This window comes from Acinonyx jubatus, chromosome B4, assembly GCF_027475565.1.
Source record: "Acinonyx jubatus isolate Ajub_Pintada_27869175 chromosome B4, VMU_Ajub_asm_v1.0, whole genome shotgun sequence".
NCBI lineage: Eukaryota > Metazoa > Chordata > Mammalia > Carnivora > Felidae > Acinonyx > Acinonyx jubatus.
In genome coordinates this window covers 38,036,416-38,062,786 of record NC_069387.1, presented here as the reverse complement: position 1 = coordinate 38,062,786, position 26,371 = coordinate 38,036,416, and the positions used below count along the sequence as shown (strand labels likewise).

Genomic DNA, 26,371 nt, shown 5'->3' with positions numbered 1-26,371 from the left:
CCTTTCCCTGCTTTTTCATGTTGCTATTTATGTATCTTCTGCCTGAGTCTGCATGCAACAGCATCTGTCATCTCTGTAGTTATCATAGAACAACTGGGGTGGGGGGGTTGCTTTTATTTCTTCTTTCTCTGAGAGTGAAGCCCACCACAGCAGCTTACTGGCAGAGGGAGTGGGGAGGGAGACAGTTGCTCTTCATTCAAAAACTGGTCTTAGGCAGGCTGGCAGTGAAATTTACAAAACACCGGTGTTGAAACTCAGTCCCAGTGAGTGCTGGGGATCTATTGCTTGTGCTTCTACGGAGGAGTAATGGAACTTGTTTTTTTCTGGTTAAAAGGAGGATTCAGCCCTGAGGGAATACAGACAACGGGATTTTTTAGGGCCACAGCTGTGTATGCGTCTCTGTGCTGATGGGTGCAGATCCGAGAGAAGAATCCCAAACCCGTCTTGTCCTCAAGTAACTCAGTGACAGGAAGAGGAGCAAAAAATACAGGTGACCGACCTTTGACCTTGGTGGGCTCATTGGAGACACCGGTAAGGTTGGGTTTGGTCAGTATTTCTAATGGGGTCAGCACTGCCCCCCAGAGGAGTGCTTCCCAGGCGTTCAGTGTGCCTTTGAATCACCTGGGGAACTTGTTAAAACACACATTCCCACCCATAGGTCTAGTTCAAGGCTTCAGATTCTGCATTTCCAACAGACTCCCAGATGCTGCTTCTGGCCCAGGGACCACAGTGCTTTGAGGATGGAAGCCCCAGAAGGCATTTAGTAAATCTGTAAGGATGGCTTTGAGTTGCTACATCTCCTGACAAGGGCCCTGCAATTTACCGTGTGGGGGCTGAGGGTGCTACCCCATCAGTGAAGAATCGTCACCTGCCCTGTCAAACTCAACCCCAAACAAATACAAATCAGTCATACTTTTCTACATGTAATACTGAGAAGTTTTCAGAGACGTTATGCCAAAAGCCCAGTAATTTAGGAGATGGTTTCTGGGGAAGAGAAGCCTGACTGGAATAAAGACAAAATCTTGAAATGACTGGATAATTTCCCCACTCTATGCATTCTGTCTAGATTAGAGCATTTCCAAACATATATTTAACTGAAAAGGGTTTTAGTGCAATGTGTAGTTACTGCAAAAGCAAGGAAACCACTTACAGATTTGTAACAGAAGATTTGGGACTTCACCTAACACAGGAAGATGTAGGGCAACATATCATTAAATTAGCGGAGGCACATGAAATATTGCCATGTCAATAAACTCCTTTGTAAAACCTGCTTTTAAAATAGTTTCTATTCTCGGGGCACTCGGATGGCTCAGTCGGTTGGGTTGATTGACTCTTGATTTGACTCACAGTTTGTGAGTTCAAGCCCTGCTTGGGATTCTCTCTCTGCCCCTTCCCCCCTCAAAATAAATAAGCTTAAAATAGTTTCTATTCTAATATATGTCTATATAATCGTAGGACAATGATAGGATCACATTACGGTGATTTACTTTGGGGTTGCCTTTCTTTTTCACTCTTACTTTGATATTTCCCTTTGAGATCTATCAAACAACATTTTCCAATCTGCCCTCCTCTTCCCACTGCCTGAATGAAAAGGCTATTGCTTCCACAGCTTTTTTAATGCTGAAGACTGAATGTATGCCTCCACTCTGTGGGTGGGATTTCCAGATGGGAGACAGTGTTTTCCATGACTCTTTGTCACTGCCCTGTGCCATGTCAGCATAATAAATTATTAGGACACTATGTAAAGTTTAACTCATTCTCAAGAATAGCATCCTTCCTGGTTGTATCTGCTTTCACATTAGTAATTTCACCTGACTTGTTATCCCTACCTTTGTTAAGACTATTTCCTTCTTCCTCTTGTCAGATCCAAACCAGTAAGTGGGTTTGTTATTTCTTATCCTAACATTTTCAAAATTCTGTCGTCCCCTAGTCTTTTATTCCCTCGTACTCCTCATGTAGATGTATTCATTGTAAGCAGGTGTAAGCATTGACTGCTTCATTAGTGCGTTCCCATGCAGTCATGCATGAACACCTACATAATGAAATATTTATTTTAATATAAATTGCTTTCCTTTTTTTTCTCCTGCATATTGCAATTAGAGCTAAATTATGCATGTGTGTTGACTCACTTGTCTGGGAGTATCGTTTCAGGGAGTAAAGAGAGTGGTTGCAAATATTTGTTATAAAAATGGGGCGTGGATTGGAGAAGGTGGAGCACTAGGTCTCTGACATTTGTCCAGCATTTATTATTTTTTTTAAGTTTATTTACTTTGAGAGAGAGAGAGAGAGAGAGAGAGAGAGCACGAGTGGGGGATGGAGCAGAGAGAGGGAGAGAGAGAGAGGATCCCAAGCAGGCTCCGTGCTGTCAGCACCGGGCCCAACTTGGGGCTCGATCTCACAAACCATGAGATCATGACCTGAGCCAAAATCAAGAGTTGGACGTTCAACTGGCTGAGCCACCCAGGCGCCCCTGTGCAACATTTAAAAACCAGCAGATGGCAGTCTGATCTGAGGCTACATTGAAATGATCTTGGAGGAGAAAGCAGTCAGGAAAGTCAGTATCCCTCGTAGTGTCTGCTTGGATGAGATGCATGAGTCCTCCACACTTGAAATGGTCGTTATTCCCAGGTTGTTCCTGAGAAACTGGGAAACCCAAACAAACAAAAAGCAAAAACCCACACACATACTTCACACATTGACCCCACCCAGGGTCATTTGAAACTGAATCTCTGGACTGAGGCCCCCCCTGCCCCCCCGCCCTGGCATCTGGAATCTAAGTCTTCCCAGATGAAGACTGATAATCCCTGCCTGCAGTAAGGTGAATGGTGAAAATATAGGTCCACGTCCAGACCTACGAATGTGACTGTATCAGAAGAAGGGTCTTTGAAGATGTAAAAAAGACACAGATCTCCAGACAAGATGGTGTTGGGTTGTACACGTGGGCCCTCCATTAGAAGACGCAGAGAACAGACACTGAGAAGGGACGCCCATGTGAGGACAGAGGCACAGATTGAAGCTGGAAGAAGGAAGGACTGATTTCTCCCCTAGAACCTTCAGAGGGGGCACAGCCCTGTGGACACCTAGGATTAAGACCTTTGGCCTCCAGGGGCGCCTGGGTGGCTCAGTCGGTTGAGCTTCCGACTTCAGCTCAGGTCATGATCTCACAGTTCCTGAGTTCAAGCCCCACGTTGGGCTCTGTGCTGACAGTTCAGAGCCTGGAGCCTGCTTCGGATTCTGTGTGTCTCTCTCTCTCTGCCCCAACCCACTCACATTCTGTCTGTGTCTCTCTCAGAAATAAATAAACATTAAAAAAAAATTAAAAAAAAAAAAAGACCTTTGGCCTCCAGAACCATGAGGGAATACATTTCTATTGTTTTTAGACACCTAATTTTTTTTAAGTTTATTTATTTTGAGAGAGACAGACAGAGTGTGAGTGGGGGAGGGGCAGAGAAAGAGGGAGAATCCCAAGCAGGCTCTGCAGTATCAGCACGGAGCCTGATGCGGGGCTTGAACTCATGAAACTGTGAGATCATGCCCTGAGCCGAAATCAAGAGTCAGACGCTTAACTGACTGAACCACCCAGGTGCCCCAAGACACCTAACTTTTGATGATTTGTTATGGCAGCCCTAGAAGACAAAGCCCCTGCCTAAACGGTGGATGACGTTTGGTAGGAGGGAAGGGACATAGGAGAGTTTTAGATATGGCAGCAACATGAGTGAGAAGGAGTGGCTGGAGGGAGGATGGGTGGCAGGAAGAACAGAAAGGATTCTTCAGAGAACCCACCAGAGAATCCTTGGATGTAGATGATTCCTTTTCCTAAGAAAAACACCCTCCCCTCCAGGCTGGTTGTCCTACTTCAGGGAACTGTCTATGCAGCACCTCTTAGGACCACAAAGAGCCCCAGAAGCTCAGGAAGCGAGTTCACTCCTCCTTTGGCAAATGTGGAAACCACTGAGGGGTTCAGAGGAGGGAGTGACAGGGTGATGTTTTAAGGGTACAGGCCTGTATGGCCCGAGATCACATGCCTAAACACTAGTGTCTATTGTGAATTCATGTAATTTTTCACTGAATCCATTCCACTCTCCAGCTCTTCCCACCCCAGAAGTGCCCCCTACAGTGGGGGCTTCCCTTACAAAGCCATTGTTTCCCAGCCCTGGAAGTGTGGGTGGTATTACTACCATCATTGCCTGGATCTGCCCAGGTCTTAGACGTTGATCCCACCTCAGATCCCTAAGTGCAGTCACATCACTTCTGATGATCTCCAGAGGGACCATCCTCGGTCAACTGCGTTGGGAGGAAAGCAGCCAACCTCAAGCCACTTGTAATGCTAGCCGTGCTTCCTTAACCAGCCTGTTGTCTTGCAGAGGCATCTCGAGGGCACCGTACGATGGAACACAGATCCGTGCCCTACTTTCTGCAAGCGTAAGCAAGGGAAATCATTCATTGACAATGCTCGTGAACTCCGTGTCCTCCCGGACTTTTGTGGCTGGCACATAGGAGCTGAGCGGGGGCGAGAGTGCCCCGGACCAAGCCTCGCTGATCACATTGCTGGATCTTGCGTGTGGATCTCTCATGCATTCTCAGCAGCCGACTCAGGAAGGACCAGTAGTGTGGGGGCAGAGAGGTCACCTGAGTACAATTGTCTTCAGGGTGGAGAGGCAATCATACACTGTCTGGCAAGGACCATCCAGGGACTGCAGTGCCAAGCTGGAGGGGAGGGGAGGGGGAGGATACTGGACTGGAAGCAGAGAGAAGAATCAGAGTGGAGCAACCAGCCCACGGTTATTCTTAGTCTTCAACTGTCAGCTGTGTTGGGGAGTTAACGTTACGCACTGTCCCAGAAACAAGCAAAGGACAGAAGAACTTCATTTCGTTTTCTGGGAATGAATGTCTTAAAAGGAAGGAGGTCACTTCCTTCTGTGGACACCACCCTATGGCACTGTGAAGTCAGTGGCTACTGTTTTCATGTTGAGGGACAGGCTGCAAACTGCTGGGTGCAGGTTGGATTGGAGCTGTTAGCCTCAGGAGTTATTTGGGGATCTTCTGGACAGGATGTCCTGCCAGAGGGCCTCCCCGGCCTCCCCCTGCCTCCAGGAACCTGAGCGGCCATCCTTGCCCATTATGGATTGTGAAGGAGAAGGGCCATCCTCAAGTGAGATGTGGGGCCAAAGTTAGGGGGCAGGGATGAAGGACCATTGCTGGTGTCAAGTCTCACAGGGGCACTCAGCTGCCCCTTCCTGAGGCAGAGGACCAGGAAAAATGTTTCCAAGTTGAGCAGTGAGGTGTGCCGAGTGCAAACATACAGTTTCATCACTGTTTGAAAGAGGAACGCTCCCTTGCTCACCATCTCCTGTTTGCAAGGGAATCTGAGGAATTTTCCCGGGGTGGGCGGAGGGGTGCATAAATCTTACACTAACAGACCACGTGAACTGTGGGGAGAAACAGTGGCCCCCAGAAGGCCAGCACTGCTGGAGGATCCCTGCCGTGAGGAGAAGTCTGGGGCATGGCTGCCTTCTCTCACACAGTCCCAACCCAGAGAGAGGGCATCCCAGAAACCAGCCATCAGTCCACCTACCAGACACTGCAGCTGCCTCGTGCTCAGTACTCTAGGGAAGTGCTGGGCGGACCGCTGGGGCTGAGACGGACAGGCCCTGGCCTCAGGGGGGCTCACAGTCCAGCAGGGGAAAGAGATGGTAACTGATGACATGTAGTTATCCATTACAGTGGGGAGAGATGCTAGGGAGGGGCTTGAAGTCTGTGAGAACATACAGTAGGAATCCTGGTCTGGGGGTCAGTGATGGAGGTGGGACTGGACACCGTTCCTGACTCCCCACTTGGCTTTCATCTGGGCGGAGGAAATTGATTTACCTGTGTCAAGGCCAGCCTTATTGATATGTTCATGAAGATGTCCCAGACCGGGAACTTTTATTTTTTTATTTTTTATCATTTATTAAAGTGTATTTATTTATTTCAATAGAGAGAGAGAGAGAGGGACAGCAAATGGGGAAGGGGCAGAGAGAGAGAGAGAGTTGGGGAAAGAGAATCCCAAGCAGGCTCCACACTGCCAGTGCAGAGCCCAACGCGGGGCTTGAACCCACGGTCCGTGAGATCATGACCTGAGCCGAAGTTGGACGCTCAACAAGGGCCCCTACCCCCCCAGTCTGGGAACTTTTAGAGAAATACAGTGGACAGGAAAATGTCAGAAGGCTGCCTGGGGAGGAGCTCTTTCCACAAGCCCTGTTCTGATGGGTGGGAGCTCTTCCAAGGACAGGGCAAGTCCCATTGGGTGCTGTCTGTCCCTCTGTTGACATCAGAAATAATAAATGTGCTTGGGACACTTAGCAGCTCAGGAGCAGTCAGCCCTCCGTTCTCAGCACTGCCTCCAGACTCCCCCACCCCGCCTTCTATTTTCCTCACTTCCCTTCTCCGAGCAGCGGGGCTACCTCAGGTCCCTTCAGCCTCGAACGGGTGTCGTCTCCTTGTTTCTGTGATGTTGCTGTTTGACCCTGTCCTCCACACCGTCTTCAGACTCTCCTGGCTTCTCTGACCACTGGCTGTAAGACCTTAGGCAGGTTACTCAACCTTTCTGAGCCTTGTATGTGAACAAGGGTGGACGTAGCACACAGGATTATTGGTGGGACCAATGAAGACAATATAGTTTTGCACTTAGCATAGTGCTTGGTACATAATAACTGCCTGAAGTATGCTAGGTTCTGGATCTCATGATGACTCCTTACTACCTACAAAATAAAGAATAACCCTCTTAGAATTCAGTCCATCCAAGGAGCATCTGTAGACTCCTGTTATGGGCTAGTTGTTATGCTAAGTGCTATGGTTACAGAATGAATGAGTCACGATCCCTGACCTCCGAGACCTGAAAATTGAGTAAGGTATAGACAGGAATACAGCCATGTGTAATGTGGTATGATGAGTGGTATATTAGCAACAAACACAAAGGGCCAAAGAAACACAGAGAATAAGCAACTGAGTCTACTTGGCACAGCATTTGAGGCCTCCAGACCCCCTGCTATACTTCCCACTCTAGGTGAGTGCCTGTACTACTGTCCTCTTACTCACATTTTCCCAAATTGTCCTCCCCATCGCTTCAGCCCTGGGGGCCATTTCATGCTTCTCCTCAGCCTGAGATCATCTCCCCCAACCTCACCACCCAATTCTACCTATCCTGCGGGGCCAATGTCCTTACCCTATTCTCCACAAAGCCTTCATTTATCATCCAAATAGCTATCCTTCATAATGTGTTGGTTTTTTTCTTGAAAAACATACTTTATTTGTTTATTCATAAGCAGCATATTATTTTTAAGTAGGCTTCACAACCAACGTGAGGCTTGAACTCACGACCCTGATATCAAGAGTCACATGCTCTACCAACTAAGCCAGCCAGGCGCCCTGAAGCACTGTGTGTTTGTCATAAAAAGAACTATCTGAGAATATAGCAGATAGTATAAGAAGAGAAAAAAAATGGCCCATAAATCCAATAAACAGAGATAGTCACCATTAACATTGGGGTGTATTTCTTCCCACCCTTTTTTAGTGCACACACAAACATACTTTTCTTACTACTTTTCCTCATTCTGCCCTACATTTAAGTTTGTCACGTACATCCATCTCCATTAGACTGTGAGCTTTTGAGGGCACGAATAATGTGCTCCTCACTTTTTATCCCTGTTACGGAACACAACATCTTGCACTAAGGGCTTCCTCCATAAATGTCCGCTGAAGATATCCACCAGGTGAATTTGTTGGGCTTTGGAATGCAGCACACCGTTATTTTTGAAAAAACAGATTTACTGCCCTGGTGCTTGCTGCTTGTTTAAAACTAGCGTGCATTCCTCAAGCCCTGGTCTGCTGGGTGGCGGGAAAGGGGACAGAGATCCATAACGGTTCAACAGGTAGCTGAGACATGGGTGGGTAACTCGGTTTGCCCTGCATCGTGCGTCAGGTTGCACTGAAAAGGCAGTACTGCCCCTGGTGCCTGGCAGAGGCCCTTTTCTTGCTGTAGAATGACACGGTTGAGCCTGGTAAATCTTTTTTTATCCTTTCTGATCAAAAATAGTGTTGGCGTCTCACCCCGGGCTGGGGAGAGGTGGGTGGAATCTCCAAGAAATCCGTTTGGGCTCTTAACAACTCTTATCTTAGGTTAAAATTCTAGAGGCCCTTGGAGCCAGGGTTGGAAATGGAAATAAGACAGGGTCTTTTCCGGAAAGCTCCATGTAGGGAGGATAGGGAGGCCGGGACCAAGTCAGGAGGGGAATTCGCTCAGTGCGCCACAGGGGAGAGCAAGCAAGGCAGAGACATAAGAGGGTTTCACTGGCATAAAAGCAGCGGAAAATGTTCACACAGCATCAGGATCCCGAGTGGAAACATGAGAGGCTGCTAGTGGGTTGAGTACCTTCCGTTTTTCGAAACAAAATGTAGGGAATTCATTGGTATAGTTGGCAACGGAAGAGTAAAGGCAGATGTAAGGGAGACAAGCCCCTTTGCCTTCTGAGATTTTTATTTGAAGATGGCAGGATGTTTATTATTTAGATGTCTTAGATTTGTGGCATAGCCGAAGCTCTATCTAGAATTAAATATCTCTAAGGGAATTTCATTACAAGATCAAGGAAAAAGTCTGCAAGGTTTTGGCTTCTGATGAAAAGCATCTAAAACTAAGCAAAATCAAAGCAAACCCTTAAACAAACAAATTATTGATTTGGACGATATGAGGAAACCTCAGCGGGAGAGCCTTTTTGGGAGTCAAACAGTGGAGAGGAGAGTGGGAAAATATTTAGGGCTCAGCCTTGGAGACTACCTTCTGGGCTGGGATTTCTCCTCTATGCCCACCGGGAAAAAGAAATGAAGTTGATGCCATCTCGTGGTTTATAGAGTGGAAAAGACATGAGCCCAGCACCCGAGGAGGCCAAGTGACTTTTCCAATGCTGGGGCATCAGCGCTAACGTGAGGGAGTATGCTTTTTTTTAAAAAAAATCCAAAATCAACTTTTCTTTCTGCAACTCTATATTGCTGTGGGAGGTAAAGGGATTTAGTAGAAAGGGCATAGGTCTGAGACGCCCTTGGGTTGAATCTGGCTGTTTGGGGACAAGTTTTTAATACTGTTTTCAGACTCCATTTACTCACCTGTATGAAGCCCACACTGCTCCCCCAGACTGCCTCAGGACTGTCCCCACCTTCTCAAGCACGGCCTCCAGCTCTTGAAAGCTCTCCCCGAGGCCTCACACACTTATGGGTTCACTCATTCATTTAGGGCCCGTTCCACGTGCTGGGGACCCAGCTGTGGACCAAAGCCACAAAGCCTTGGCCTCCATGGAGCTTACTTGCCAGGCCAGTGCTATGCGGTAGACACATAACAGGAGCCATACATAATGCTTTTCAATATTCTAGTAGCCACTTCAGAAAAAGTAAACAGGGGAAATTGGTTTTATTAACCTTTTGTTGAACCTGATACACACCAAATATCATTTCAAGTGCAATCTGCAAATGTGCTAATCAGATATTTGACATTCCTTTTTTTCTGAACTACGTTATTCTTATAACACATGTCAGTTTGGCCACATTTCAAGCACTTGATGGCCTCGCGTGGTTTGCAGCTACTCTATTGGACAGGGTAGTGGTAGGGGTCAGGAGCAAGACTCCGCCGGCCGCCCCGGTGACCACAGTTGCCTGCCTGACTGCAGGAGAAGGTGCCTACCCAAACCAAGGTGCCTCCCTGGGCACCCGGGTCCACCCTGCTGCAGCACGCTGATTTCATGAAGCAAGAGGGACAATGTCTACCCCAGGAGTTCTGTCCTAGTTCATGCATTCAGGCGAGAGAATGACACAGTGCTGTCTCTGTGATAACAACAGTAACATAATCAGTACTTAATGAGTACTAAGTATGGGCCAGCCCTGTGCTACCCACTTCACATGCTCTGTGTCTTAGTATCTTCTGGACAACTTTGCAAGAGGTACTCCTATCACCCGTGTTTAACAAAGGAGGAAAGCGGCTCAGAGAAGTTACATACCTTGCTGAGGGTCACATGAGTAGTAAGGGACAGAGCTGGGACTTGAACCCAGGGCTGTCTAAAGCCACAGACTTGTGTTACTCAGAGAAAGCAGAGAATGAGATCCAGGATGAACACAGGTTCCCGGAGTCTTTGTCTAAGGCTCTCCTGCTCCACTCACAGGCCACACTGCCAAGTCAAAGTGCCTTGGGGATGCAGGTGTCATTGAGGATGACTCAGGGTCACATGGAGAGGTGACATCTGTGAGATGTGTGGGCGTTCCTGGGCCTAGGCATGTTCTTACTACAAATAAGATAGCACAACCTTTGAAAACCATGTAGCAGTGTGTGTGTATGCGCGCGTGTGTGTGTTACAAATAAGATACTAGCTTTTTAAAAAGTTATTTATTTGTTTATTTATTTATTTATTTATTTATTTATTTTAGAGAGAGTATCTCAAGCAGGCTCTGCACTGTCAGCACAGAGCCCGAGGCAGAGCTTGAACCCATGAACTGTGAGATCATGACCTCTTGAGCTGAGATCAAGAGTTGGATGCTCAACCCACTGAGTCACCCATGTGCCCCAGAAATAAGATATTAACTTGTAAAAAAAAGTGTCTCCTAACTCTTAAGTTTCATGTGAAAGTTTGCTGCCATTACTAAATATTTATTGCTATACTGTTACCGTGCAGTCACCAGTGTGTCCAGGGGGCTCACCACAGCCTTGATCCCTGGTGCCGTGATGTAATAGCAAATGGCAACAGAGAACAGAACCTGGCTTGCATATTCTGTCCCCAGTGGCTCCTAGCACCTGGAAGTTTTTGAACTTCACTTACAGATATATTGCAGTAAAACCCCATGCCCAGGTGAGCTAATTAGCCAGGTGTTCTCATTTGCCGGCTTTCCTGGTGCTGAAATCAGTCTTTATGTTCAGCCTTGGGTGGCCAGCAGCACTCCTGGCTCTTCAGAGCACAGCTAGAGAGACACTTAGAAGCCTTCAGACATGATCGAGGGCCCCAGGACTCCCTGCTCCAGTCCCTGGGCCGGTGAGAGGCCAGGAAGCCAGCCACCAGCATCTGGAAGAGAAAGTGTCCCCGAATGTGCCTCAGGTTCCAGGGCATCCTGGTGATCTTGCTAAATGAGATTACCTTGAAGACCATCCAAATCCCATGCCCTCTCCAAGGCCATTTAAGTCCTGCTTTATGTACAGAAGACTTTCCTGCATGTGCGCCCCCTCCAACCGGTAATGTCCTGCAGTCTTGTGTCACTCAGACATGGAAGCTCCTTTCCTGTATGGTTAGCTGCACATTTTCCTTTCTTTCCCATTCCCAGACTTCTGTGAGTGACCTCTCCTGGCCACAATCATCCTGTGACATGTCTGATGTTGACTTGTGACATTTCTGGTGATGTGGTTGGTAAACTCCACCTTGCTGCGGAGAAGGTTTAGTGGGTTGGTTCGTTACTGTAAGTGTGCACAATGTCCTTAATTAACTTTTCATTTGGCTTTGCCTGCCACCTCTCCATCCAGAACATGCATTCTCCGAGATTTGGGCTCTTGTAATTTTGACCTCCAACTGTATCTGCCTGACTTACCTTGGAGACTCAGCAACAATGTGTTGCTCAATACTGAGTAAAAGGCTAGTAAGTAGTACCTCAGTTCCATTCAGCTCCCTCTGATGCTAATTATTTGCATAACACTCTTTACTTTTACTTCGGTGCAGTTATATATGTATTATATTTTCATGTATTAGTTAAAGCCTCTCCCCTGCACTGGCGGTGGGGGTGGGGGCGGTTAGTTCTCCGCTCTATCCTGAGCACCTAGTACAATGCTCAGAACCTGGTAGGGACTCGGACTAGTTAGTTCAGTAAACTCACGTATGAACGAATCAGCATGGCCACTGTGGGGGGCGGGGGTGATGAAGGCAGAGAGATGGGGAGTTAGGACCTGGGGTGCTCAGAGGCTTTCTGAAGGCTTCAGCTATAAAGAGAAGTGTGGTCAGCTACAGAAGGGCATGTGGAATAATGAAAAACATACTGGCCAAGAAGCCAGGGACCTAAGGGTCAGGTATTTTCCTGCACTGGGGTTTATTTCCTGTGTAACCTTGAGAAAGTCTTGTGAGGGTTGAGGGTGATAATTTTGCAAAATTGCTTTCTAAACTACAAAGTGGTGGGGTTAGATGCTATTCACCATCCTGAGATCTGGTCCCTGCCTACTTGTCCAAATATACTTCTATTAATTTTATTTAGCTAAGTTTTTCTTCTCATTTAAAAAACTGTTTTTTTCCCCACTATTGCACAAATAATACATTGTAATAGCAAAAATATTAGAAAATACAGAAGGAGAGAAAAAAAAATCACCTCTTAAGATTACCATCCAGAGAGGCGCCTGGGTGACTCAGTTGGTTAAGCATCTGACTCTTGATTTCGGCTCAGGTTATGACCTCACGGTTCATGAGAAGCAGCCATGAGTCGGACTCTGCAGTGACAGTGCGGAGCCTGCTTGGGATTCTCACTCCCTCTCTCCCTCTGCCCCTCCCCTGCGTGCTCTTGTGTGTTCATGCATGTGCTCTCTCTCTCTCAAAATAAATAAAATTTTACATAAACTTAAAAAGATTACTGTCTAGAAATAACACTGTTGATGTCTCCGTGTATAGCCTATGTATTTTTTTTTTTTTAAATAGGTATGACCAGGAGCGCCTGGGTGACTCAGTCGGTTAAGCTGAGTCGGCCGATGTCGGCCTAGGTCATGATCTCTCCATTCCCGAGTTCGAGCCCCAAGTTGGGCTCTGTGCTGACATCTTGGAGCCTGGAGCCTGCTTCAGATTCTGTGTCTCCCTCTCCACTAGAGTGGAGCCTCCCCACTCTGGTTGCTTCTAGCGTCCTCAGCAGCGATGCCATGAGGGGTACCGAAAGGTGACTTAGGGAGGAGGGTGTCTTCTTCCAGCACTTTTTACTCTCTCAAAGTACTTACTGGATTTATGTATCTATTGTTCATCTCTCTCTACTGGAATATAAATTCCGCAAGGTCAAAAGCTTGCTAGATTTGACTTATTGCTGCCTTTTGGCACTTAAAACAGTGCCTGCATGTAGTAAATATTTATTAAATGAAGGCATGAACACCTCCGTGCTGTATTCACATGGAATAGGAAGCATTTGCTTTGGCTGAATTGTGCATATGAGCTGTATGGAAGGCCATGTTCACTGGTAAGACACATCTGGTCTGCCAGATCAAATTATAGTTGGAGACTGGGCTTAGCAGCAGTGTGATGGATAACCCCAACCCCCTCTGAGTCACCACTGCTACCTCAGTGATTGCAAGCCTGCTCTCAGACCGTGCTACTTAGCATGTGGCCAATGCATTCTGCAGATTGGACACAAAGAGCTTCAAGAGCACTGCTGGGAACTGGGGCTTTGAGAGGGCCGTCCAGTTAGCCCTGAGGCTATGCCCTTCTCAGGCACAAGGGTCTGCCCTCACTGGGCTGGACACAGTCTCCAGACTCAGGCCACTAAGCACTCAGGCCACTAAGCACTTCCACTTCATCTCCTCCTCTCCAGAATCTGGAAGAGGATGGGACTACACCTGGGTCATTGCAGCCCTGCCGGGAGGGAGGAAGTGAGGAATGGATCCTCTATTTTTCCCCAAATTACCATAAAACCCCTTCCACTGTGGTCCCCAGTGGAAAGTGAGTTGTGATTGTGATTTGTCTGTGTGTGTTTCCTAGGTGGGATTCAAATCACAAGTAGCATAAGTGCCTGCCAGACAGGAAGAGTTATCTATTCCTCCCTCACCCCTGTCTTCAGCCTGTGTTGGGGCCACTGATATTGTTTTTAGTATTCATGAGGATCATTAGCAAGTGCTTAGATTTCAGAACCTGAGTCTTCTCCCAAGCCTTCTTTTCTCCCAAGCCTTCTTTTTTATTTTTTTAAGTTTATTATTATTTTTTTAATGTTTATTTATTTTTGACAGAGAGAGAGAGACAGAGCATGAGCAGGGGAGAGGCAGAGAGAGAGGGAGACACAGAATCCAAAGCAAGCTCCAGGCTCTGAGCTGTCAGCAGAGAGCCTGACGTGGGGCTCGAATTCACAGATGGCGAGATCATGACCTGATCCAAAGTCGGACGCTCAACCGACTGAGCCACCCAGGCACCCCCTTTTAAGTTTATTTTTATTTATTTTGAGAGAGAGACAGAGCAAGCGAACATGAGCTGGAGAGGGGTAGAGAGAAAGGGAGACAGAGAATCCCAAGCAAGCTTCACACTGTCAGCGCAGAACCCTATGTGGGACTCGATTCCACCAACTGTGAGATCATGACCTGAGCTGAAACCAAGAGTCAGACACCTAACTGACTGAGCCACCCAGGTGCCCCTCTCCCAAGCCTTCTTGAGGACAGTTTCTTTCTTCTTTTTTTCCAGCTTTATTGAGATACATAGGTTAATTAACATATGATATTAACATATTAACATATAATTAACATAATTTACATAAAACATTGGTTAATTAACATATAACATTGTGTAGGTTTAAGGTGTATAACAGAATGATTTCATATATATAATTGACAAATGGTTAGCACCATTTTGTTAACATCTGTCACAGCACATAGTTATAATTTTTCTCTTGTAATAAGAACTTTCATATCTGCTTCCTCACAATAGTCACCACTCTGTATGTTACATCCTTAAGACTTATTTATCTTATAACTAGAAGTTTGTGATTTATGACCACCTTCACCCATTTCCTCCATGTCCTGTTCCCCACTTCTGGAAATCACCAGTCTGTTCTCTGTGTCTATGAATTCTGGTTTTTTAGATTCCACCTATAGATGAAATCGTATAGTATTTGTCTTTTTCTGTCTGATGTATTTCACTCAGCATAATGTCCTCAAGATTTGTGTTGTTCACAAATGACAGAATTTCTTCTTTTTTATGGCTGAGTAATATTACATTTCATGGCTGAATAATATAATATTTTATGAATATATACATATATATATATAATGTAACACATTTTCTTCATTAATTCGTCCATTGATAGATACTTGAGGTTGTTTCCATGCTTTGGCTTTGTAAACAATACTACAATGAACATGGGGATGTAGGTATCTCTTTGAGATAATGATTTGATTTCCTTTGGATATATATCTAGAAATTGAATTCTTGGATTGTATGGTGGTTCTACTTTTAATTTTTTTAATGTTTATTTATTTTTGAGAGAGAGAGAGAGAGAGAGAGAGAGAGAGAGAGAGAGAGAGACTAGGGAAGGGGTAGAGAGAGAGAGGGAGACACAGAATCCAAAGTAGGCTCCAGGCTCCGAGCTATCAGCACAGAGCCTGATGCAGGACTCAAACTCATAAGAACTGTGATATCATGACCTGAGTTGAAGTCAGATGCTCAACCAACTGAGACACCTAGGTGCCCCTCTCCTTTTAATTTTTTGAGGAACCTCCATACTGTGTCCCACAGTGGCTGCACCAATTTACATTCCCACCAACAGTGCACGGGGTTCCTTTTTCTCTACATCCCTCACCAATGCTTGTTAGCCAGTATCTTTTTGAGAATAGTAATTCTGACAGGTGTGAGGTGATATCTCATTGTGGTTTTGATTTGCATTTCCCTGATGATTAGTGATGTTCAGCACATTTTCATGTACTTGCTGTCTGTTTAAATGAGTGTCTTCTTTGGAAAAATGTTTTTTTAGATCCTTGGGTCATTTTTAATTGGATTATTTGCTTTTTTTGTTTTTGTTTTTGTTTCTATTTTGCTATTGAGTTGTATGATTCCCTTATATATTTTGAATATTACCACTTTATCAGATATGTAGTCTGCAAATATTTTCTTCCATTTTGTAGGTTGCCTTTTTATTTTGTTGTTGGTTTCTTTTCCTATGCAAAAGCTTTTTAGTTTGATCTAGTTCCATTTGTTTATTTTTGCTTTTATTGCTTGTGTTTTTGATGTCATTTCTAAAAAATCATTGTCAAGACCAGTATCAAAGAACTTTTTCCCTATGATTTCTTTCTATGAGTTTTATGGTGTCAGGTCTTACATTTAAGTCTTTAACCATTTTGAGTTATTTTTTAAAATTTTTTATTATTTTTTAATCTTTATTTATTTTTGAGAGAAACAGACAAAATGTGAGTGGGGAAGGAGAAGGGGAGAAGAGGAGTGAGGAAAAAGAGAGAGAGACACAGAATCTGAAGCAGGCTCCAGGCTCTGAGCTGTCAGCACAGAGCCTGACATGGGGCCCAAACTCATGAACCACAAGATCACGGCCTGAGCTGAAGTCAGACACTTAACCGACTGATCCACCTAGGTGCCCCCATTTTGAGTTAATTTTTGTTAGTGATATAAGATATGGGTCTAGTTTCATTTTTTTGCATATGAGTATTCAATTTTTTTAAGCATCATTTATTAAAGACTATCTTTTCTCCATTGAGTATTCCTGAATCCCTTATCAAATTGTATATGTATGGGTTTAGTTGGGGGTTTAGTCTCTACCTCTGTTTTTATGACAGTACCATACTGTTTTGATTACTATAGCTTTGTAGTATGGTTTGAAAGCAGGAAGCATGATACCTTGTTTTGTTCCTCTTTTGCAGATATGCTTTGGCTATTTGGAGTCTTTTGTGGTTCCAAACTAATTTTAGGATTATTTTTTCTATTTCTGCTAAAAAAAAAAATGCCTTTGAAGTCTTAAGAGCGATTGTATTGAATCTGTAAGTTGCTTTGGGTAGTATGGACATTTTAACAATATTAATTCTTCTAATCCATGAACATGGAATATCTTTCCATTTATTTGTATCTTCTTTAGTTTCTTTCATTAATGTCTTATAGTTTTTAGTGTACAGATTTTTCACCCCTTTGGTTAAATTTATTCCTAAGTATTTTATTGTTTTTTGATGCTATTGTAAATGGGATTGTTTTCTTTGTTTCTTTTTAAGATAATTTGTTGTTATTGTATAGAAATGCTACTGATTTTTGTATGTTGATTTTATATTGTGCAACTTTACTAAATTTATTGGTCAGATCTAATAGTTTTTTGGTGAACCCCTTAGAATTTTCTATATATAAAACCATGTTATCAACACACAGATCATTTTACTTCTTCCTTTCCAATTATTTTTCTTGCCTGATTGCTGTGGCTAGAACTTCTAGTGCTGTGTTGAATAGGAATGGTGAGAATGGGCATCCTTGTCTTGTTCCTGATTTTAGAGGAAAAGCTTTTAACCCTTCACCACTGAGTATGATTTTAGCTGTGGATTTTTCATATATGGTCTTTATTAAGTTGAGGTACATTTTTTATGCCCAGTTTTTTTTAGAGTTTTTATCATGAATGGATGTTGAATTTTGTCAAATGCTTTTTCTACACCTATTGAGATGATCATATAATTTTATAATTCATTTTATTAATGTAATGTGTCATATTCATTGATTTGCATATGTTGACCCATCCATGCAACCTAAGGATGAATCCCAATTGATCATGGTGTATGATCCTTTTAATGGTGCTGTTAAATTTGGTTTGTGTCTATATTCATCAGGAATAGAGTACACAGTTTCTTAAAAACTAGATGACAGAAGTCAGTTCTACTATATTAGGGTAGTTACATTAGTGGTAGTTCCACTACAAATGTAAACATTGTTTTAACAATGCCTCGGCAGGAGAAAGTTTTGTCACTTTTACATGGTGACATTACATGCCATTTTAACATAGCTCTTTTACATGGGAACGAGAAAGCCTAGAACCTTTGCTGGCTGCTATGATTTGTTGTTCCACAGTCACTTGTCACTTACAGAGCCAATTCCCTGGCAGAGCATGACCACAGTCTTTTACTTTCCTCTCTCTGCTCTATGACCTCTCCCAAAGCAATGATAAGGATATATTTGTGTTTGTATGTAGCATTGCTATTCACTTTCACATCCAGTGTTTCATCTGACACTCCTCTGATGGGACAGGTGAGAAACAGTTATTCCTACCTTTTCAGAGAAATGAACCAATTTTCCCAAGGTCACAGGTGGTGAAGCCAGCACCTGAACCAGATTTTTTTTTAACGTTTATTTATTTTTGAGACAGAGAGAGAGCATGAACGGGGGAGGCGCAGAGAGAGAGGGAGACACAGAATCGGAAGCAGGCTCCAGGCTCTGAGCCATCAGCCCAGAGCCCGATGTGGGGCTCGAACTCACGCACCGTGAGATCGTGACCTGAGCCGAAGTCGGACGCTCAACCGACTGAGCCACCCAGGCGCCCCCTGAACCAGATTTTTTGATGCCTGGTCAAAACCTTTTAGGACACAAGGGGCGCCTGGGTGGCTTAGTCGGTTGGGTGTCCGACTTCGGCTCAGGTCACGATCTCACGGTCCGTGAGTTCGAGCCCCACATCGGGCTCTGGGCTGATGGCTCAGAGCCTGGAGCCTGCTTCCGATTCTGTGTCTCCCTCTCTCTCTGCCCCTCCCCCGTTCATGCTCTGTGTCTCTCTGTCTCAAAAATAAATAAACGTTAAAAAAAAATTAAAAAAAAAAAAAAACCTTTTAGGACACTGTGGTTCCTGCCAGCCTCTTGATGGAGGAGCTTGAGACAGAACAAGACTTCTCCATTGAGAAGGAAGTCAGACTAGATGTTTGATGAGGGAAGGTTAGGAACTGTTAGCTAAGTTGCCAATTAGGCTTATCTCTGCAGTGTGGATTCATTGTTGTCCTTACTCCCCTTTCATTTTCTACCAGCCACTAAAGTTCATGATAGGACGATGCTGTCCAAACTCATCGTGATTCCTGCAGGACTGTGACCTGGGAGAAAATGTGTGACTTTAGCTCTTTGAGTGGCTGTTGTAGAAGGTGCATTAAACAGTGGTTCTTGGTTTTCTTTTCTGCTTCAGATTAAATCAGAAAAGAGAACATGGGCTTGGATTTTTTTTTGTTATTATTTATATATGTTCATTCACTTGGCTTTGATAGCGAGCCAGACATTTTGCTAAGTGCAGGAAATAGGATATGATCCGTTCTCTCAAGGCATGTGCAGGTGGTATGTATGTGTGTGTATATGTGGGGGAGAGAGAGAGAGAGAGAGAGAGAGAGAGAGAGAGAGAGAGTATAAGAGAAGGATGGGGGAGCACAGACAAGTCAATCTCTACCAGGAATAATTCCTGCAGCAGACGTAAGTCCTGGAGACTGTGAAAGCCCAGAGGAAGAAGTCAGACTGTGCTGAGGTCAAGATGATTTCTCAAATAAAGTGCCCCTTAAATGGAATTCTTAAGTGTTCATAGGACTTAGCATAGACAAGGAGAAGGGCATTCCAGGCAAGTAAGTGGTATGTTTGAGATGCTGAGGCATTAAAGAGATGTGAGAATAGAAAATCATTTGGAGGGAAGATAATGTGGAGAAGATAACTGTAAAGAGGTGGTGGCAGTCCTGCGTATTTAAGAGTTATCCTGAAAGCAGTAAGGAGGCATGGTCAGGTCCCCCGGGCAATGCTGCCATGGCTTGGCTAACTGGTCTGTTTGGGTAGTATCTATTAAAAGCCATTAAAATATGCGTACAAAATGCCCTTTGGCTCAATAACATTACCTCTGGGAATAATAATACTTACCACCTACTGCATAGTGCTTACCATACCAGATATTTTTGATATATTGTGTATGTTATTTTTAAAATTCTTATAACAATTCTGTAAAGTGCAAACCATTGGTCCCATTTTACCGATAGAGAAACTGAGGTTTCAAACAGTCTGGTTTAGGATTGAATTCACACTGTGTCATTAATTACCTGCTTTCCTAAGACAAACTACTTACCCCTCTGGAGCTGTTTCCCGAAGAAGTACTATTTAAAAAAATAATGCAACCAGAATTAAATGCAAGGTGTTCTTTTTTTTTTTGGTTATCCATTTATTTGGGTTATTTCTGCCAGAGCTGACCTCCATTTTCTTAAATATTTACGATTAAATAGAAGAGCCAGAATTGAGTGGCGTGAGTGGTGTGGACAGTCGCCTGGTTTGGGGGGACCATTCTGACAGTGGCTTGCTCCTGCAGTTTTTCTTTTGTGCACCCATGCAGCTCTTATCTTCTACCTCCTTTATTTGTATCTTGTCCCCTGCAAAATTATAAATTCATTGAAGAAAGGATGGTCTTAAGTACATCTTTGTATCTCTCACACCATCTGCCTGGTTCAGTGCTTTCCATGTGCCCAAGAGAGCTCAAAGTTTAGCTTTTTTTTTTTTTTTTAGTTTATTTATTTATTTTGAGAGAGAGAGAGAGAGAAAGAGAGTGTGAAAGCAGAAGCAGGGGAGGGGCAGAGAGAAAGGGAGAGAGAGAGAGAGAGAGAGGGAAAGAGAGAGAGAAAGAGAGAGAATCCCCAGCAGGCTTCACACTGTCAGCCCAATGTGGGGCTTAAACCCATGAACCATGAGACTATGGCCTGAGCCAAAACCATGAGTTGGATGCTTAACTGACTGAGCCACGCAGGCACCCCAAGATTAGCCTTTCTAGAAGTAATTAGAACATAATGATTCAAGGAAAAATAGGGGCTCTGAGAGTAAAGAGACTTGATGGCATAGGGAAGGACACAGAAAAAAAAAGAAGATATTTTGGGTTGGAGACCTGGAAAGGAAGGTTTGGAATTAGGGGATCTGGGAGAATGTATTTAACAGGAAACATGCAAAATGTTCTCATTAATGCTGAGTCGAGAGAGTTGTCTTAGTATGGGTTCCCCAGAAGGAGATCTTGAGGGGAGGGGATCCATGTGCAAGTGGATGGAATTAAGGAAATGCTCTTGGGAGAACCCAGTAAAGGAGAGGGAAGGAGGACAGGTGTAGGGGAAATAACCAGAGTGTCAGGTGGAGCTCCAGCCTCAGCCTTGTCCTACAAAAGTGTTCCAAACTGTAAAGTACAACTCAGAGTTTGTCCTTGCTTGGGCTTTCACACTTCCACCCCAGCCAGTCATTGGCTATCAGCTGTTTAGAGGTGACTGGGAAGCCCCAGGCACTTCTGTCTCCGTCTATAAGGACAAAGCCACTGCGGCAGCCCAAGGGCCGGCCTTCGAAGAGGCACAGGTGCAGGGAGTTAGAAGCAAAGGCATGTAGATGCTGGTGGGGGGCGGGGGAGGGTGCACAAATATCCGAGGGGATGTGGGTGGGGCATCAGTAGTGTCACCTTGATAATTCCTGTCTTAACTGTGTCCAGCTGTACATACTGATGTCTGCCTCTGAAGTCCACTTTGCAGCTTCCTCACCTACAAAGCGGGACAGTCTTATTTTGCTTTTGCTCATATCACAGAACGATTGTCAAAACAAAATGAAATGAGACAGGGTACCTAGAATCATGTTGACATCAATAAGCCATTATACAAAGCCAGATGTCATTACCGTATCTTTCTTTTCTAGGCCCAGAGGATATATTAACTCCTGGTCCTCACTGGGCACTTGTCTTGCAGGCATCGATGCTGACAGCCTTTGAAAAGAGCTTGTTTGTGTTGGGAAAAGCAGGCGCTTTTTTAATGTTGTTAAATTTTGCAGCAGTTTCTTTAATATATACCAGCCGCCTTGAACTACATCTAATTAACCACCAGATATCATGCTGTGGCAATGTTTGGCTTTGATGTGCTCATCAGCATCAGCAAGAAAATATTGGAAAGCTAATCATAATAGGACTTAGCTCTTATAAAATGCCTTTTATCTTCAAAGTGGTTTACAACCACTAATTATTAGAGGAATTGGGGTGAACAGCAACCATCTCACGGAGACCTCAAACCATTATCAGGACCTTTAATGTATCTTATAATAGAGCAAGAGAAGTGTGAGGGGGGATGTTTAATAATAGTTGTCCAGACCTGGAAGAGTTATTTTATGGAGGTAGGAGACAGCTGTTCCCTGTCTCCCTTGAGGCGAGAACAAGGAAATTGGACCTAATTTGAGGGAAGAGGAGGCAGGATGTAGCAGTTGCATAAGCGACAGCAGGCAGCAGAGTGGTAAGATTGCTCTCCCAAACGCTCTCCCGTACACCTGCCCCTTTATTTAGGCTGAGGAGGCATGTGGCCTTCTTGGTGGCCCGGGGTGGGTGACATCACACCACAAAGTCCCACCCAGCTGTGGCAGCCAGGGGTAGATTTAGGAGTTTCTTGATTGTATATATTCATGTAATATTTTCTTTGTTTTGTTGCTTTTTTGCTTCTTAGTTTGCCCTGTTAGAATTTTATCTGGGGTGGAAGAAGCCCACTTGAATTCCATAATAGTAAGAATAACCGTAGCTAATATTTTACAGATGAGAAAGTGGGGCACGGAGAGCTTAAGACACCTGTTTGTGGCCATAGAGCTAGTAACTTGGGCGGGCCAGCGTTGGAATGTGTGTTCTTATCCACCACAGTAAGAAGCCTGTCAGAGAAGGGGAGGGATTGGTCCAAAGCCCCCTGCACCGTGTGTCAAAAAAGTAGGTAACAATTGCGTTTTCCATACGCAAAGTCTCATTTCCAGACTGGTCTGGTTCCTGTGCTAAATACTTTAATCCTGAGCAGTGAGTGGTGAAAGGGGCCCTGCAAAGCAGCTCAGCATCTTTGTTCCTCACTGCAAGGAGGCATGTACCTGCCTCAGTGTCCTGAACACACCACAGCGTCTGCCCCAAGGCCGTGGAGAGGAGGGGAGGAGTGCGGGCATGAGTAACAGGCAGCCACCCGTGAAACCCTGAGGTTTGGTTACAGAACGTCTTCCCCAAGTACCAAGATGCATTTGAGATGGGCTGTGCCCCTTAAGTCATAATGTGGGGACAGCGATAGGAGGCATCAGCTACCATCGCCTGTGCAGACAGTCCTGGGGATGCAGAGATCAGGACACCCTGGGCAGAAACATTAGCCTCATGATTCCTTTCTCAGTGAGGGCTGATTGTTGGAAGCTTGAAATGGGCCGTGATAGGAATACTGACGTTATAGGAACAGGCAGATGCTACAAATCCCCCCTCCTCACCCTGGAGAACTGGTTGCCGGATATTGCGGTGTCTTTTTTTTTTTTTCAGCACCATTTCTGACACAAATGATTCAATTCAATTCTGATGCTAACTCCCCAGAGTTAGCATAGACCCGTGGTTGAGGGCTCCTTCCTGTAAGACTGCCCCCCTTCAGATCCTGGTCTCAAGTCCCCAGTTGCCACCCATATGTCCAACCGACCCGCAGGAAATTCCGGGCTTCTCACAACCCCTCCTCACATTCAATAATTCACTAGGACTCACAGAACTCAAGCAAGTGCTTCACTTATATTTACTGGTTTATTATAAAGGATACAACTCAGGAACAGTCAGTGGAAGAGATGTGAAGGGCAAGGAAAGGTGTGTGTAGGGGAGTGGCATGGTGCTTGCATGCCCTCTCACCTCCTCCATGCACTCACCAAGGTTTGGAAGCTCCCAAACCCCGTAGGTTAGGGCTTTTCATGGAGGTGTCATTATCAAGACATGATTGATTCAGTCATTGGCCATTGGTGATTAAACCTAAGCATCAGTCCCTCTCTCCTTCCTGAAGGTCAACCGTCAAATCTCCTGGTTGTTTCCTCTGGCAACAGGCCCCCATTCTGAAGCTTTCTAGAAGCCCACCAAGAATCAGCTCTTCCCCATAAATTCAGGTGTGCTCAAAAGGGGTTCATCATGAATAGCAAGAGACACCCCTTTCATTTAAGAAATTCCAAGGATTTTAGGAGCTCTGTGCCAGGAACCAGGGGCAAAAACCAAATATCTATTTTTTCATTAATCACAAATATTTACCACTCTCAGCCCTCACTGTCGATGGTCAGTTAAGAAGCCAACACATATTTCTTAGGCACCTGCCATATGCTAAGTACCAGACTTGGAATTGGCAGGACATTTGTTTATTTAAATATTCAAATATTAATTTCATACTCACTAAGATTTATTGGGATGGCACTTCTGCCTTCAAGGACGAAGTAAGTCATATCATGTACGCTTGAAACTCTAGGCAACTAGACCAAGCTGTATATTCTAATGCTGAAAGCATGATAGAGTCAATAAGAATTCAGAGGGACAGCAGCCAAAGCAGTCCAGACTGGGCAGCCAGAAAGACTTCTCGGAGGAGGTGGACTTATACCTGGGCCCTGAAGGCATACCCAACACTGAGAGTCGGAACAGACCTATATAGACTGTTTTTATAGGATGAAGAAGGAACTGGAAAACTTGCCTTTGTCAAGTCCTAGAAAACACTTCCCATCTGAGGCCTTGATTCCTCCTTAACTTGCTCCTTCCCCGGGGGGCCCACCAGTGTCATTCCCTCATGACATCCCATCCACTCATGTTGCAGTTGTGTTTGAAAGCCTTTGCTCAGCACCCCTCCTATGCCCTCTGCAGTTTGACAAGACCTGCCTACCTCTGCCTCCTTTTGACACTGCCCACTCACAGTGAATGTCTGAGACTTTGAGCGGCTGCTGCATACGGACAATGCCTCTGGCGAAGCCTGGGTAATTAAAGAGATGTGAACAGATCCTGAAGATGCCTTTGTGCTTTTGATTTCCCAACTTCCAGGCCTGCAGGAGAGATCCAAGCGAGATCAGGGTGATTTAGTGGCTGCTTTCAAGTGCACAGCGGGTGTGGTATGTGTTGGGGAGTGGGGGCCAGCTGCTCTCTATCTCCACTGAGCCCTGAGTAAGGGGGTATTCAGCTTAGAGCCCCTAGGAGGGATTTAGGTTTGATCTATGACCTTTCTGATTATAGCAGTTACTAAGCTACTGGAATTACTGTGGAATTCTGGGAAGTGTTCCTGGAAATGTTTGAGGGCTAGATAATTTCCATCTGTGTGTAAAGGCTTTTCAGGAAGCACTCTGGAGGGAGAAGAGTGGTCTGCAGGTCCTGATAGAGAAAGGAAGATGAAAAGTGGTGTCATGGCTCCCCTTGTGATGGTGGTGGCATTTTCCCTTTCCCTCTGGAATATACCCCACAATTTTCCCTTTTATGGCTGTATGTTAATCTAAAAAATATTTAAGGCAGAAAGTTGTGTTAGGCCCTGAGCCCACAGCAACCATGGGCTTCACCCAAATGTGAAACAGCCCAGCCAGTCACAGGGCTTTGTTTTATTTCTGAAAGAAAAGTAGAAACACTTCTGTTGTTTTGTCTGCTGTTTCCCTTGGAAAACCCACAGATGCTGTTCGAAGATCACAGGCCAAACCAGAGGGGGCTGGCGTCACAGTAGGGGAACGGTCTGCCCCATTCCCTTACTGCCAGAGTTCACTGAGCTCTCTATGGTAAGGGACTGAGGATTTTCACAGAGAAATAACTTGATTTTATGCCATTTCCTGCTTTCCAGAGTTGAATTTAGAAGGAAGAATCAGGCTCCTGGGGATAAATACAGTAGGTGGGGTCAGATTTGCAAGTCGGGAGATAGGAGAAGGTTCTGGTCTGGGCCTATTCTCTCTCTCTCTCTCTCTCTCTCTCTCTCTCTCTCTTTTAATAGATCTATTTAGCTATTGACATATAATAAACTGTACATATTTAAAGTGTACAATTTGGTAAGTTCTAATATATATTTCTACATACATATGTATGTGTATGTAACTATATGTGTGTATATATGTGTATGCATATATAACTATATATACACATATATACTCATATACATACATACATACATATCTGTATCTATCTATCTATATATATAATTTATATATATCCATGAAATGATCACAATTAAGACTGTGGACATATCCACACCCCCAAAAACTCTCCTCTTGCCCATTTGTAATCTCTCCTTCTCACCCTTCTTCACCCTCCCTTATCTCTTTTCTGTCACTATAGATTAGTCTTCATTTTTCTAATTTTATATAAATGACATCAAATACTATGTGCTCTTTTGTCTGGCTTTTTTTTTTTTTTTTTTTGCTCACATGATTATTTCAAGATTCATCTGTTTCGTTGCTTAGATCAATAGTTGATTCCTTTTAATGCAGAGTGGCATTCCATTGCATGCATATATGACAGTTTGCTCACCCATGTACCTGTTGAGGAATATTTGTGCTGTTTTGGGCTACTACAAATAAAGCTTCTATGAATGTTCATGTACAAGTCTTTGTGTGGAAAGAATGCTTTTATTTCCTTGGGTAAATATTTAGGAGTGGGATGTCAGGACCGTATGGTAGAAGTTTGTTTGACTTTTTAAAGAAACCTCCAAATGTTTTCCTAAGGGGTTGTAGCATTTTACATTCCCACTGGCAGTGTGTGAGAGGTCCATCCAATTGTCCACATCTTTGCCAATACTTGGTATGCCGATCTTTTTTTATTTTAGCCATTCTAATAGGTGATTGGTGGTGTTTCAGTGTGGCTTTAGATTGCATTTCCCTTATGACTAATGATGTTGAACATTTTCATGTAGTTATGTGATATCCATATATCTTATTTGATGAAGTGG

The 26,371-nt window shown here is 44.5% G+C and overlaps 1 protein-coding gene across 3 annotated transcripts in view; it reads left to right on the top strand.

Annotated features, from left to right (window-relative positions):
- The window catches only part of CRACR2A (calcium release activated channel regulator 2A), a 136,072-nt gene that overhangs the window by 24,040 nt on the left and 85,661 nt on the right, over nucleotides 1–26,371 (top strand). The window contains exon 1 of one of the 3 annotated variants that reach the window (XM_053225733.1): nucleotides 16,131–16,711. The exons of the other annotated variants lie outside the window; for them this stretch is intronic. The gene's annotated coding sequence lies outside the window, so the exon portion shown is untranslated. Of the gene's footprint in view, nucleotides 1–16,130; nucleotides 16,712–26,371 lie in introns of those variants that run through there. 3 annotated transcript variants of the gene reach the window in all.